Genomic DNA, 14,863 nt, shown 5'->3' with positions numbered 1-14,863 from the left:
TGGAAATTGTTGCTCTTCCCAGTTTTGCAGTTGACAGAGTCAAGTACAAAGAAGTTATGCCGCTGTCTTAATGTCACTGATTCCAGAGCTGTTTGTTTTGAATCACTATACCATACCGTGTACTGAACTATGCCCTCCTATAAGTTTTAGTTGTTGGTTCTAAAAAGTCACACAGATTAAATCTAATTCCTCTTCCACACAACAGCCCTTTTAAATATTTGTTTAGGGGCGCCTGGGTGGCGCAGTCGGTTAAGCGTCCGGCTTCAGCCAGGTCACGATCTCGCGGTCCGTGAGTTCGAGCCCCGCGTCGGGCTCTGGGCTGATGGCTCAGAGCCTGGAGCCTGTTTCTGATTCTGTGTCTCCCTCTCTCTCTGCCCCTCCCCCATTCATGCTCTGTCTCTCTCTGTCCCAAAAATGAATAAACGTTGAAAAAAAAAATTTTTAAATATTTGTTTAGAATGATCATGTTTCTGCAGATTTTTCCTCCTGCAGGCTTAATTTTTAAAAAATCTTTCGCCTGTGGCCAGTCACAAAGTCTTCAGTGATTTCTCCAGTTTTCATTATACTGTCTTGTTTGTTTTCTGGTTGGGCTTCTATTTGTCGGTGTAATTATTATTTTTTTTTCTTTCTTAAGTGAGTTTTTATTGGTTGTTCTGAGGATCAGTACAGATGATTCAATTTGTACACAATGCTTAATGTATGTACCAAAAATCTAAAAAATCATGTAGTTGTGATTCTTTTCCAAAAGTTATTCCAGTGACCTTCCAGCTTAAAATTTGGAGGCAGATTTTCCTTAGCAGTACATCAAGTACCAATATCTTCAAATGTTGATATGCTGTTGCATTGTTAAGCCCCCTTGATTCACAATTTAATATCATATATACTACATACTCAATGTTCAATCTTGCACAACATATTAACAAAGTTGCTAGGAAATTGGACTACCACCACCAAGATGTTACAGAATGCACAAAATTCTGACAGGGGAGAGCTAAGATCAAGGAAACAATTCTACCAAAAACAACATGGGAATACAAGTAATTTAAAATGTTCAAGACATTAAACGCACGACCGACTCTAAATTGCCTTTTAGTATGTTTGGTATTATAGGATATAAAAACTACCCCATATGTGGAATGTTAAGCTGGCACCTAAGACGATCACAGCCTCCCGTATTTTCTATTTTCTGGTTGTACAACCCCACTATTTTCTGGTTGTACCAAAAAATAAACACCCGGCAAGTGATTTCACCTCTTCAAAAAAAAGCATTTACACTTAAAAAAATGGGATGAGGTGGGATCTCCTCCTTCTTAAAAATGTTTCTAGAGCTACTAAAAAACTTGCATTTACAAAATAACTGATAAAAATATTCCTCTGGGCTGCACAAGAAGGGAGACAGCGAACACCGATAAGACCTGGGATATGATATTAATCAGACTTGGCTTCTTTCTCTCCTGCTTCCTCAGAGGCTGCACTCTCCTCGTTTTCAGTTTCTCCGTTTTCTGCAGGCAAGTCTTCTTTCGTGTCTTGGTGAGCCCCTTCAGCCTGTTTTCCCTTTGCTCCCCCTTTCCCCTTTGTTTGCACTTATTGTCTGAAGATTTATCCTTTCCCCGCTGCCGCCGCCTTTTTCGGCTTCGCTTCCACTTTTGCAGGAGCAGGTTGAGCTGACAACCTCGCCCACCTCCTCTTGGGCTCCTCCTTCCCGCCCCCTCGGCGGAGCTGACCTCCCTCTTGGGCATCCTGGTGGTGAGACTGGCGTGTGCAGGTGCCTGCTGGCTGCCCGTGCCCTGAGCCTTCAGGAAGCCCAGCTGCCTGGCCACCGCCAGAGGTGCTGCAACCCCCCGGTCAGTGTAATTCTTGGTGGTTGTAGAAAGAAGAGAACGTAGTACATTTGGGTGCAGTATTATGAGACTCTTATTTTGGGATACTGTGCTTGTGGCCCAAGAGTCCTGGGCAGGATCCCTAACTCACCTCCAGCTGTTAGTCAACCTAGATTCCTGATGTGTTTTCATTTGCATCTCTAATCCTCATTTTCCTCCTCCTGTGCTGTATAATTGGTACTTTGGTACCAAGCAGAGAATCTGTTACATTTCATCTTATTAGCATTGATTGGCTCATTATTCTAGCCTGCCACTCACTCTGACTCTCTCTCTCTCTCTCTCTCTCTGATCTTAACTCTTATCCAAATTATTTATTCAAACTCCCAGGCTTATGACACCTGGAAATTCGTTAAGTTGGTTCAAGGTAAATGTGTGATCCATGTGTTATTCCAGTATTTTTGAATATCTCTGAGAAGTAGATTAGGAATGTGTAGGTCAGCATCCCTACAAATCAGACCTTGGAAGGCGTGGATGGAGGTAGTCAGTTTGGGAGGTGATCTCTTGCAGCACGGATAATGGAGTGGGGGAGAGTGAGCCTAAAGAAAGAAAAGGCAACAAATTGTTCATGAATGTCCACCACTGTGGCAACCAGAGCTCAGTGCTTCTGGGGTCCTCTGAGACTCCATGGGGACCATGCCTCAGAATCTCCTACCCACGGACAGAAAGTCTGGGGCCAACTTCTATCCTCTGTGGGTTACGGGTTGGCCCTCTTCCACAGCACACTTCTGGGCTGCTCCTCTTTGAAGCTGAGCAAGGTCTCCAAGTATCCGGGAAAGCTCTCATAAAGGAGATGGAGGGGTTCGAGGTTGGAGGCTGCTGGCATGCTGGGAACTGTCCACTGCAGTTGTCAGTGAGCTTGGGCCTGAAGACAGTCACATCACTTGTGCCTGCTCGGAAGTTGCACCTGTTTCCTTACTGGAAAGACCCACAGTTAGACTATAAACTGTATGAGAGTAAATACCATGTTAGCCTTGCATTCTGGGGAATTGCCAAGATCAAGAACAGTGCTTTGCATATTGTCAGTGCTGAATGAATTTTCATTGAATTAATGAATGGAGTTCTAAAAAAAATTATAATTCTTAAAGGCAATATAATTTCAGATGCTTGTTTTGGGGTCTTAACGCTACCCAGCGTGTAGCAAAATTGCTGGCTGATGAGTTGTTTTAAAATAAAACCATGTGCAGCATCTGGATAGCTCAGTCGGTTAAGCCCCTAACTCTTGGTTTTGGCTCAGGTCATGATCTCATGGTTCTGGAGTTCAAGTCCTGCATTTGACTCTGCACTGACAGTGTGGAACCTGCTTGGGATTCTCTCTCTCTGTCCCTCCCCCACTTGTGCACTCTCTCAAAATAAATAAATAAAAACTTTACATAAAATATGTAAAGCAATGTGTAGACCTGTTGTCTTTTTTTTTTTTTTTTTTTTTTTTTTTTTTTACAATTTATTCATTTTTGACAGATAGAGAAAGAAAGAGTGCGAGCAGGGTAAGGGCAGAGAGAGAGGGAGACACAGAATCCGAAGCAGGCTCCAGGCTCTGAACTGTCAGCACAGAGCCTGATGCAGGGCTTGACCGCAAGACCATGACCTGAGCCAAAGTCGGATGCTTAACCAGCTGAGCCACCCAAGCACCCCTATTTTGTTATAGTCTTAAATTCTACTCTAAATTTAAGTTCATTGGTATCAAGTGTGCATTCTAACATATAAATCTGTAGGGTGAATAGCAGAAGATGAAAACTTCTATGTGTATCGAGTGACTTTTTTAGCATTTTATACTTTCCTGCTACACAAAGAAGTTTAGAAAAGTCCAATGGATTTCCAAACCAACATTACATGCTTTATACAAAAAAATCTTTAAAATTCTCTAGTCGAATGTTACTGCTGTGCCGATCATGTGTAATTATGGTATGTCATCATAGTAAGAACCTTCTGCGGCTAATATTAAACTCCAGGAGGCAGTGGAAATTGGATACTAAGTTTACTCTTCTCAGGGAGGTTTCAGAGAAGGCCTAAAGGGTGAAATGAAAAGAGACTGCCTCTTTGCTTCTTCTGTTGGAGCTAGTCAGGGTTGTAAAAGTGTTCGCACTTTAAAATCCTTCAGTCTCTATTGGAGGAATTTGCTGTGGTTCTGAATGGTCAAACCAGATTGCTTTGGAAGCCTCACAAATTGGTATGTAGGGCAGCACTCCCACAATTATTGTGTATCTAAGATATATACGGTACGTGAGCTTTGATATGTGGCTTTATGTTGTGAAGTTTAATTCCCTCCCTTCAGAAGTGAGGGACAGACAATGAACACTTGTAATGTGTGTGTTTAATGGCGTTAGGACCACTGTCTTTCGAGTGGGACTCGCCCACTTGCTAATCGTGTATCGATGGGCCAATTTCCTGTGCTGCTAGCTCTTGTGTAAAAATCTCTCTTCTACTATTGGGTATGCAGTTGGTTGTGTGTCTAACTTCCTTATAAATACTGAATAAATGCCCTTTGTGAGAATTTTAATAGCCACGACTATACTCTAAGAATAGAAAGTCCTAAATGTTGGATTTCTTACCTTTGAGGGCTTAAGGTAGCCTTTATCCATGTTACCTTGTTTAATTCTTAATAGTGCCATTCTACAAACGTGGAAGCCACTCTTCAGAGAAGTAAAGTCACCTGCTCAAGGTCACACAGTTACTAGGCGGTGAGGCAAGTTTCTTTGAAGCTAGTATTCTTCAATACTGTCAGATCTCGGGATATGTTTGGTAGAGATTTATTCAATATCCACTGTGCTCAGTGCAGTGTGTGAACTTGTTGCTACAGTTCAAGCCAGTCAGAAATGAATGCTGCTCTCAAGGAATTTATAATCTAATGAGGGAGATAAGATGTATTGGTAAACAATTATAGCACAAGGTAGAAAGCGATAAAGGCTAAATAAAAAGGTGTGGTGATGGTATTGAAGGAGGATGGAGATTGTAATTTCCTGTTGTGAGAGGTGAGGAAAGCTTCTTAATTAAGATAGCATTTGACTTGTAGGTTAAAAAATGGGTACCCATGGGGGAGGCACATCCAGGTTTTCAGGCTGAGTATGAACCTCTTCATGAAAGTAGTTCCTGGGTGATAATAGTTGGTATGCAAAGCTAAATTGCATGTCTTCTTAAAACAGTGGCGGAATGCTTGGCATTCTTTCAAATATAATGCCGAGATGAAAGCACTAAGCCATTATCCCAGTAAATGTGGTTTTCTAGAAGATAAGCTAATGATAATTACATGTGACCAAGCCTATTGTACTGCCACCCTGGCTGCTGATCACAAACATTTATTTAATTTTTACTCTATATTAGGTAATGTTCGAAATGCTTCACATTCTACTAATCCATTTAATCTTTACACAACCCTAAGAGATAAGTACGATTATTGAAATATTATTACCTGCATGAGTTAGGTAGGTGCTAGGCCAGAAATAAAACAACAGCAGCAGCAACAACACCAAAAACCAATGGCTTATCTAAGATAGAAGTTATTGGAGAAGGCCATGTGAAGACAGAGACAGAGCATGCAGTTACGTTGCTACAAGCCAAGGAATACCTTGGGCCACCAGAAGCTGGAAGAGACAAGACAGTATTATTTCCTAGAGCCCTCAGAGGGAATATGGCTCTGTTGACACCTTGACTTTGGACTTATGGCCTTCAGAACTCCACGAGAATAAATTTCTGTTTTAGCCACCAAGTTTGTAGTCATTTGTTATGGCAACCACAGGAAGCTTATACATATGGCCACATCTTGCCACAAGGAGACTGAGGAATGTGGTGGTTAGTGGGCTGGCCCCATGCCTACCTAAACTCAAGAGTTCTATTACCAAAAGGAAGAAGAGAGGGGTGCCTGGGTGGCTCAGTCAGTTAAGCATCCGACTTCGGCTCAGGTCATGATCTCGCAGTTTGTGAGTTCGAGCCCCGCATCGGGCTCTGTGCTGACAGCTCAGAGCCTGGAGCCTGCTTTGGATTCTGTGTCTCCCACTCTCTGCTCCTCTCCCACTCATGTTTGCACTCTCTCTCTCTCAGAAATAAACATTAAAAAAATTTTTTTTAAAGGAAGAAGAGAATGGGTATTGGGGGTGAGGGCTAATATTCTCTGGCACATCTCATTTTATAGCTGAGGAAATTGAGGTATGGAGAAGTTATGTAACTTGTTCAAGGTTTTCCAATGGAAAGGAAGCAAAGCTTTGATTGAAATCCTGACCCTTCACCATTAACTACATTGCTTTGAAGCCCAAGGGGCTTCAGAAGCACAGAGAAGAGGATTTTAAGTGGCTTAGGAATTCAGAGGAAGAATGGAGGTGAGCTAGAGCTGTGGAAGAATGGGTGGTTGTTAGCTAGCTGGAAAGGAGGGGGTTTGAGGAGAAAGAGGCATTTCTGGCTGAGGTGCAGAGGTGTGCAGCGGCAGGATCCATTTGTGTTTGTGGCTTTTAAGAATGTTTAAAGCTTAGGAGAATGTGGAAGAGTGGCAGAGATGAGCCGGGAGGAAGGTCAGATGCCTCATGGCCTTGTATGTCGCACTGAGGCATTTGATATTTATGTTAAGACAGTGGAGGACTGTCAAAGAATTTTAAGCCAGCCTGAGACGTGATCAGAATTGAAATTTTGAAAGACTCTTCTTTTACATGGGGAGGTTGGAAATACAGGATGGGATATCAACCAGGAGACTGTTAAAATAGTTCAGAAAATTTGATAATGGACTAAGCTAGTAGCTATGGATGGCAAGAAAGAGATGTATTTGACCATATTAGGACTTGATAACCTATCGTATGTGGGAGTGGGGTAGGAGGTGGTGAGGGAGAGCATGTGTCCCAGAATTCTCTGAGGCTTCAGATTTTGGCAGTGTGGTAGATATTAGTAGCATGTATTGAGATGTGGAATACAAAATAAATTACCTGATAGAGGAGGGTAATTATGTAAGTTCTTTCCTTCTTACTTCAAAACACCCACAAACCGAGTGGCTCACACAGCATCCATTTGTTTAACGCATGAATCTGCAGGTTCGTTGGCTGATTCTTTTGTTCTGAGCTGGCATGGCTGGTTTCTGCTGAACTGGCTCATGTATCTGCAGGTATTTGACATCTGGATGGTCCAGAATGGCTTCCTTCACATATCTGCCAGTGGATAGGTTGTTGATGAGGGTGGCTGAACCCCCATCTTATTACCTGGAGAGCCAGTTCAGATTCTTCACCTAGGGATAGTGTGACAACAGCAAGAAAGGGCAAACATCAGTGCTCATCAGTGTTCAAACCTCTGCTTGTGCTACATTTGCTAATGTGATACGGCTAAGTTCAGATGCAAAGAATGGAGACATTGGCTGTGCCTTTTGAGAGGTGGAGGTGCAAAGTCACCTGCAACGGGACACGCATATAGGGATGGGAAGAATGTAGGACCTTTTTGCAGTTTACCACAGTACTGAACTTGGTTCTGGAATCCTTTCTGCCAGAGAGGTAGATTTAGAAGATTGCTGGATATATTGATCTGAAGGCTCAGGAGACAAATCTTGATGGAAAAATAGACATTTGAAATTTATTAAGATATGGATAGCATTTTAAAGCTGTGGGAGTGAAAAGCAAAGAGGACCCTAACTGGAATCTCTGGCAATAGCAACATATAAGGTGCCACAAGAAAACATCACAGTATCGAGAGCCACCATGAAATACCACTATAAAAGTGGCTAAAATTAAAAAAATATACAGAAAATGCCAAGTGTTGACAAGGATACAAATCAACTAGGACTGTTGTACATTGCTGGTGGCGTATAAGACACTACAGCCATTTTGAAGGTTTATTTATTTTTGGGAGAGAGAGAGAGAGAGAGAGAGAATGAATGAATAAGCAGGGCATGGGCAGAGAGAGAAGGGGAGACAGAGAATCCACAGCAGGTCTGTGCTCAGTGGAGAAGGTCAGATGTGGGGCTTGAACTCAACGAACCGCAAGGTCATGATCTGAGCCAAAGTCGGTCGTTTAACCAACTGAGCCAACCAGGCTCGCCTAGCCATTTTGGAAAAGAGTTTGGCAGTTTCTTATAAGGTTAAACGTGTACATACCATATTACCTCCAACTCTTACTCTTGAGTATGAACTAAAAGCAATGACAAATTAAGTTCACACGAAGATTTGTACATGAATGTTTGTAGCAAAAACCGGAAACAATAAAAATGACAACTGGTCTTGGATAACCAATACATGCAATGGTATATCCACATAATGGAACATTACTCAGTAGTAAAAAGGAATGAAGGACTGATATGCCCAACAACACAGATGAATCTCAAAAGTGTTATCTAAGTAAAAGAAGCCAGTTTCAAATGGCTACGTAATATATGACTGCATTAATATGCCATTCTGCAAAAGGCCGAGGCAGGAGGGATGGATTTAGCCAGTTAAAGATAGGATGGACCTGAGGTAGTTAAAAGTTCTGTTGACCCAGAAGTACTCTCTTGACTTCACTGAAAAAAAAAAAAGTCTCCCCATTCAACACTTCTGTGACTTTTTTTTTTTTTTTTTAATCTCTAAGGTTGGCTGTGTGGGAAGATAGAGAAAGACCTTATTCATTCAGAACTCTTTGTCCTTGGTGAGGTCTTCAGATATTCATATGATACAGTATTAATTTGGGGGAAATAAATGATCTTTACGATAATTTATTTTAATCACTTTTATAGGATGTTTGCTCTTCTAAATGATATGGAGGGTTAGAGGTTTTCTACCTGTGCTATACTTACTATAAACTTTGTATTCCTGAAGAAAATAATCCAATTTTATTATTCCAGTGGAGTTCCCTATGGGAAATGCTTTCTTTCTTTCTTTCTTTCTTTCTTTCTTTCTTTCTTTCTTTCTTTCTTTCTTTCTTTCTTTTATGTTTATTTTTGAGAGAGAGACAGAGTGTGGGTGGGGGAGGGACAGAGAGAGAGGGAGACACAGACTCTGAATCAGGCTCCAGGCTCTGAGCTGTCAGCATAGAGCTCAATGAGGGGCTCAAGCTCAGGAACCATGAGATCATGACCAGGTGCTTAAATGACTTGGCCACCCAGGTGCCCCGGGAAATGCTTTCTTTTTATAATGTAGTTTCCAGGAATACATTATGGTAAGAAGCATGGGCTGTTTGTAGAACTGAAACCATGGCCACTCAAAAACTCTTCAGTGAAGTAAATAGTAGTGACTTTTAAACCATTTCTCTTATTTTTCCTCATCTTGTCACGTAGTAGGCATATAGAAAGTCATGTTAAAAAGTCAAATCACTTCAATTTTCTCATGCTCTATAGCATAAAGTATCTACATGTGGGAGAATGTTGTACACATATTTATCAAGTGGAAATATGTGTGAATTAAGATTGTACTTCTATGGTTAATGGTAGGTAGGCCTTGATTCACTCTCTGATGAGTATTAAATAAATTAATAGAAGTTATATTTTGTTTATGAAAGTCTCTGTGTATCTTCACAAAACTCACTAATCATTAACCTATTCAAGCTACTACTCAGATAAAAGATTGATTTGTACATTGTGTATTCAAGTTCAAGTAAACTGCCTTTCCTTCCCAGGTGTTGATTTAGTGAGTGAGCCATTTAAAGATCTTTTCTGATCAGGTGCCGTTGTTTACATTTTGTGGTTTTCAAAGTAAATACAGTAATTTCAGAATAAAGCAAAGAGGTGCTGGCGGGTGGCATTGTTTGTTTTACAAATACTTGGAAGTAGTTTGGAAACTTGGTGTTTTAGAGGATAAAGTAGGTAAAAATCTAAGAAAACAGCCCTCCACAGTAGAGATCCAGCCTCACTTGGCAATGCACCACTCACTCACCCTTGTTCTTCCTGAGCCTTGCTTGCCCTTTTACAACTGGAGACCCTTACAAAGAGAGATACATGCCCTGAAAAGGAAAGTGGTGGGTCGCCAGGAACTCACTGAGGCTTGGTTCTTGTTTAATGTGTTGCTACATGACTGACTGCTGTGTGTGTGCACGTGTGTGTGTGTGTGTGTGTGTGTGTGTGTGTGTGTGTGTGTGAATCTTCCACTGAATGGATTTAGAAGTGGTTAAACTTAAATTCACACAGGCTCTCAAGGGCCATGCGGAACTGGAAGATAATAGGCTTATCTAGAGAGTGTCCTATCTTGAAAGCATAGATAGCTTTCTGTGATAGCATAGATACCTTGAAAGCTTTTAAACTAGCATTTTCTAAATGCTGGAAGTTTCAGCTCCTGTTCAGAAACAGGACTGTGGAACTTGTCCTTTTGAGTCTATATAGATGTATTGCATAAAGCACAAGTGCAGCTATCATTGTTGTAAGAAGCTTCATAGTTATGCAACTTCCTTTCTGATTGTATCTGCGTAATTAAAAACCTGCATGTGGGCAAATATTGGAAGGAAGGGAGTTAAACAAAGTTAATTGTGTGGCAAAGTTGGGAGTTACATTCTGTAATGTTATCATATGAAAGAAAAAATCCCATACACAAATGTCATGTTGAAAAAAAGTGTGATTGTCCAGTGGGAAAATGCAATATTTTGACTTAAGACATTAACAATGGAAGTCCTTTAAGCCCTATTTCTTTCTCACCTTAGTTTCTTTCTATATATTTGGCCAGCATTGTTAGTAAAATTAAAGGCTGGTATCACTATTGGTTGGCTTACACATATGTAAGCCACGAGAACAAGATAGTTCCCTGCTTTCTTCCTAACCCAACAGATGGACAGCACTGTTCTAGAGGCTTCTTTGGATGTATTGTTAGTCCTTCCTTGCCCTCCTAAGTAAAATTTATTAACAACCTGAAATTCAAGATTTCATCATTTAAATAGCCTAGAAACACTTAGTTGAATAAAACCTTTGGGACTTGGAAACTGGTCACTTTTTTCAGAGAAAGCAAAGGCAACCAGGAGCACTTCCTGCATGTGCCCTGTGAGTCGTGCCATCATGGTGTATGGCAACCAGACAAGCTGAAGACAGTCCCCTGTGGTTGACACAGGCCATAAGAGATGGTCAACGCACCGTGTGAATCGGGTATCACAAGAAGTTGAAAGACAAAGGCCTTCTTGTGGTTCTGTAGGTTAGGGGTCCCCCAGATCCTTTCAGGATGGTCTGCAGGATCAAACTTTTTTCATAATGAGGCTACACACTATTTGCCTTTTTCATTCTTACTCTTTCTTGAGTGTGTAGTGGAGTTTTCTGGAAGCTACATGAAGTGTGGTGGTGTCACGTCTTGCTTGGCTAATGACATATGTGTTTGTGTTTTATTGTGTTGTGAGTTGCTCAGTTTTAATTTGTCATATGGTAAATATAGGCAGAAAAAGGAAATCTCTTTGGGGTTCTCCATAATTTTTGAGTGTAAAGAGGTCTCGGTACCAACAAGTTTGAGAACTCTTTGCTAAAAGAACAATCAGGTAGCATAAGTTGGAGTAAATATCACTGAGCTGTGGGAAAGGCATGTGTTAAAAGCAGTGGATCCACAGGGAATAGGCAAGAACTGTGGTCAGGAAAAGTAATTAGAAATGAGGATGCCCGCAGGTGTACCAAAGAGGCAGAACAAAATGAGGGGATGGGAGAAATAGTTATTTTCTGTGAGCTTTTCCAGGTTCAGCTTTGTGTCGCTAGCACTGTGCTTACAGGAGGATAGGCCTGTGATGAATATCTGTGAAAGGGTGAACTTATCAGTATAAAGATGTAGAACCAAATAAAAATTTGAGAAACATATGAGGCGCAGTGTTTATCACAGTAATACTTTTAGTAGAGGGAAGAATATACAAAAGGAGGAAAAAGATTTACACGTCATATGTGTCCTAAGTGGGAATTTAATGTTTTCAAGTAATATTTAATGACATTAGAGGATATGAACTGGGAAAAAGGCTTATTGTGAAACTATATATGTATATATACACAGTTCATATAAATACATTTCTAGTTACCTAAAATATGATATGCCTGTATAAGTGTATATTTTGGTGAATGTATCTGTGTACCTGTCTCTGTAAGGATATACACCAAAATGATAAACATGGTTAACCTTGAGGCATGAAAAGAGGTGGGTTTTTTCCTTTATGCTCTTTAGATTTTTCCAATTTTTTTTCAGTGATCATATATCAGTTTTATATTCAGAAAAACCCAAGTTTAAAAAAAATTTTTTTTAATGTTTATTTATTTTGAGGGAGAGAGAGACAGCATGTGAACAGGGGAGGGTCAGAGAGAGAGGGAGATACAGAATCTGAAGAAGGCTCCAGGCTCTGAGCCAACAGCACAAAGCCCGATGTGGGGCTCGAACTCGTGAACCACGAGATCATGACCTGAGCCAAAATTAGACGCTTAACCAACTGAGCCACCCAGGTGCCCCAGAAAAACCCAAGTTTTTTATACACAAACACACACACACAGTTTTTTAGGCCACTAGGAAAGAAAAAACTAGAGTTTCATATCACGATAGCTTTCTGTCCCAGGCTTAGAACTTTTTAAATTTCTTCACTGGTTATGTGAATTCAAGCAATCACTTCAAAACTGAATCCAACAATAAATGAAAAAAGTCATTCACCGCGATCAAGTGGGATTTATTCCTGGGATACAAGCATGGAATTTACAAATCAATCAGTATGATACATCACATTAACAAGAGAAAGGGTAAAAAACCATATGGTCATTTCAATAGATGCAGAAAAGGCATTTGACAAAGTCCAACATCCATTCATGATAAAAACCCTCAACAAAGTAGGTTTAGAGAGAACACTCCTCAATATAATAAAGGCCATATGTGAAAAACTCACACCCAACATCATACTCAGTGGTGAAAAACTGAGAACTTTCCTCTTAAGATCAGGAATGAGACAAAGATATTCACTGTCACCACTTTTATTCCACATAGTAGTAGAAGTCTAACCAAAGCACTCAGACAGGAAAAAGAAATAAAAGGCATCCAAATTGGTAAGGAAGAAGTAAACTTTCACTATTTGCTGATAATGTGATACTATATATAGAAAACCCTAAAGACTCCACCAAAAAAATACTAGAATTGACAAAAAGAATTCAGTAAAGTAAAAAAATACAAAATCAATGTACAGAAATTCATTGTATTTCTATATACTAATAGTGAAGTAGCAGAAAGAAATTAATAAAACAATCCCATTTATAATTGCATCAAAATAATAAAATACCTAGAAATAAACTTAACCAAAAGGTGAAAGATCTGTACTTTGAAAACTACAAAACACTGATGAAAGAAATGGAAGATGACACAAACAAATAGAAAGATATTCCATGCTCATGGGTTGGAAGAACCACTATTATCAAAATATCATACTACCCAAAGTAATCTACAGATTTAATGCAATCCCTATCAAAATACCAACAGCATTTTTCACAGAACTAGAACAAATCATCTTAAAATTTGTATGGAACCGTAGAAGACCTCAAATAGCCAAAGCAATCTTGAAAAAGATGAATAAAACTAGAGGTATCACAATCTCAAATTTCAAGTTATACTATAAAGCTGTAGTAATCAAAACAGAATGGTACTGGCACAAAGAGAGACACATAGATTAATGGAACAGAATAGAGAGCCCAGAAAAACCCCACAATTATATTGTCAATTAGTCTTCAACAAAGGAGGCAAGAACGTGCAATTGGAAAGAGTCTCTTCAACAAGTGGTGCTGGGAAAACTGGAAAGCTGCATGCAAAAGAATGAAATCGGACCACTTTCTCACACTATACACAAAAATAAACTCCAAATGGATTAAAGACCTAAATGTGAGACCTGAAATCATAAAAATCTTAGAAGAGAGCACAAACAGTAATTTTTCTGGCATCAGCTGTAGTGACATTTTTTCTAGATATATCTCCTGAGGCAAGGGAAACAAAAGCAAAAATAAACTCTTGGGACATCAAAATAGAAAGCTGCAAAGCAAAGGAAATGGTCGACAAAACTAAAAGAGAACCTACTGAATGGGAGAAGATATTGGCAAACAACATATCCAATAAAGGGATATGCCAAAAAATGGGCAGAAGACATAAACAGACATTTTTCCAAAGAAAACATACAGTTGGCCACCAGACACATGAAAAGATGCTCTGCATCACTCATCATTAGGGAAATGAAAATCAAAACCACAATGAGATATCAGCTCACATCTGTTAGAATGGCTAAAATCAAAAACACAAGAAATAACAAGCATTGGTGCAGATGTGGAGAAAAAGGAACTCTCTTTCACTGTTGGTGGGAATGCAAATTGGTGGAGCCATTGTGGAAAAAAAGTACGGAGGTTCCTTAAAAATTAAAAATAGAACCCCCCTATGGCTCAGTAATTGTCCTACTAGGTATTTACTCCAAAAATACACAAACACTGATTCAAAGGGATACAGGCACCCCCTATGTTCATTGCAGCATTATTTATAAATAGTCAAGATGTGGAAGCAACCTAAGTGTCCATTGATAGATGGATGGATAAAGAAGATGTGGTATATGTGTGTATATACATACATATAATAAGATATTATTCAGCCATAAAAAAAGAATGAGATCTTGTCATTTACTGCATGGAGAGAGCTAAAGAATATAATGCTAAGCAAAATAAGTCAGTCAGAGAAAAGTAAATACCATATGATTTCACTCAGGTGTGAAATTTAAGAAACAAAGGAACAAAGGAAAAAAAAGAAAGAGAAAAACCAAGAAACAGATTCTTTTTCTTTTTTGAAGTTTATTTATTTTGAGAGAGAGATGGGGAGAGAGAGAGAGAGAGCGCCCGTGGGAAGGGGTAAGGGGCAGAGAGAAAAATCCCAAGCAGGCTCCATGCTGTCAGCACAGAGCTTAACGTAGGGTTCGATCTCACAAACTGTGAGATTATGACCTGAGTCAAGACTAAGAGTCAGATGCTTAAACCAGCTGAACCACCCAAGTGCCCCATGATTCTTAACTGTAAAGAACAAAGTGATGGTTACCAGAGGGGAGGTGGGTGGGGAGATAGGCGAGATAGGGGATGGAGATTAAAGAGTGCACTTACTTAT

At 39.9% G+C, this 14,863-nt stretch overlaps 1 protein-coding gene and 1 pseudogene across 6 annotated transcripts in view; one reads left to right on the top strand and one right to left on the bottom strand.

Moving 5' to 3' along the window:
- Positions 1-14,863, top strand: part of ITPR2 (inositol 1,4,5-trisphosphate receptor type 2) — a 508,939-nt gene that overhangs the window by 44,002 nt on the left and 450,074 nt on the right. The gene's annotated exons all lie outside the window — the stretch shown is intronic.
- Positions 1,145-3,136, bottom strand: LOC123590148 (annotated as a pseudogene).

The sequence above is a fragment of the Leopardus geoffroyi genome, chromosome B4 (genome assembly GCF_018350155.1).
Source record: "Leopardus geoffroyi isolate Oge1 chromosome B4, O.geoffroyi_Oge1_pat1.0, whole genome shotgun sequence".
Taxonomy (NCBI): domain Eukaryota; kingdom Metazoa; phylum Chordata; class Mammalia; order Carnivora; family Felidae; genus Leopardus; species Leopardus geoffroyi.
The sequence above is the reverse complement of the archived record's forward strand: the minus strand, read 5'-3'. Positions and strand labels throughout refer to the sequence as shown.